We start from the raw sequence: 719 nt of genomic DNA on the forward strand, positions 1-719 counted from the left end.
CTCCCGTGCTGACACCCTGGCAGAGCTGGAGCAGAGCCCGGACAGCCTGGCAGCCGGGGGTGCCAGGGCCGAGCGTACAGTGGGACCACCATGGCAGACCACACTCAGCCACCCACCGCAGCACCCAGCCTAGGCCACCCATTCTAGAGCTGGGTGCTGGCACCGTGGCAGAGTGGGACAGGGCAGCACCCCCGGGCACCCTCCCGTGCTGACACCCTGGCAGAGCTGGAGCAGAGCCCGGACAGCCTGGCAGCCGGGGGTGCCAGGGCCGAGCGTACAGTGGGACCACCATGGCAGACCACACTCAGCCACCCACCGCAGCACCCAGCCTAGGCCACCCATTCTAGAGCTGGGTGCTGGCACCGTGGCAGAGTGGGACAGGGCAGCACCCCCGGGCACCCCGTGTTGGCTCAGCGCTGGCAGGCTCAGTGGGGACAAATAAAGGCAGGATTCACTGTCCTGGTTGTGCCCAACGCTCTCTTCTCTCGGCCGGGAGATGGTGCTGCAGGACCAGCACAGGGCTGCGCTGCAGCACTGTGGTGGGGCTGCGGGATCGCAACGGCTGGACTCGATCATTCTCCCCCCAAAAAACTTTACTATCCTCCCCACTTGCGTGAGCGACTCACAGCCCTCTGCTGCTTCGGGCTTTCCCCCTGCACTGGTGCTCCTGGGACCAGTGCTCTTGGGAGGGATGCTCCCAGCTCTGATGCTCCCAGCCT

Source organism: Buceros rhinoceros, unplaced genomic scaffold, assembly GCF_000710305.1.
Source record: "Buceros rhinoceros silvestris isolate BGI_N320 unplaced genomic scaffold, ASM71030v1 scaffold31271, whole genome shotgun sequence".
Taxonomy (NCBI): domain Eukaryota; kingdom Metazoa; phylum Chordata; class Aves; order Bucerotiformes; family Bucerotidae; genus Buceros; species Buceros rhinoceros.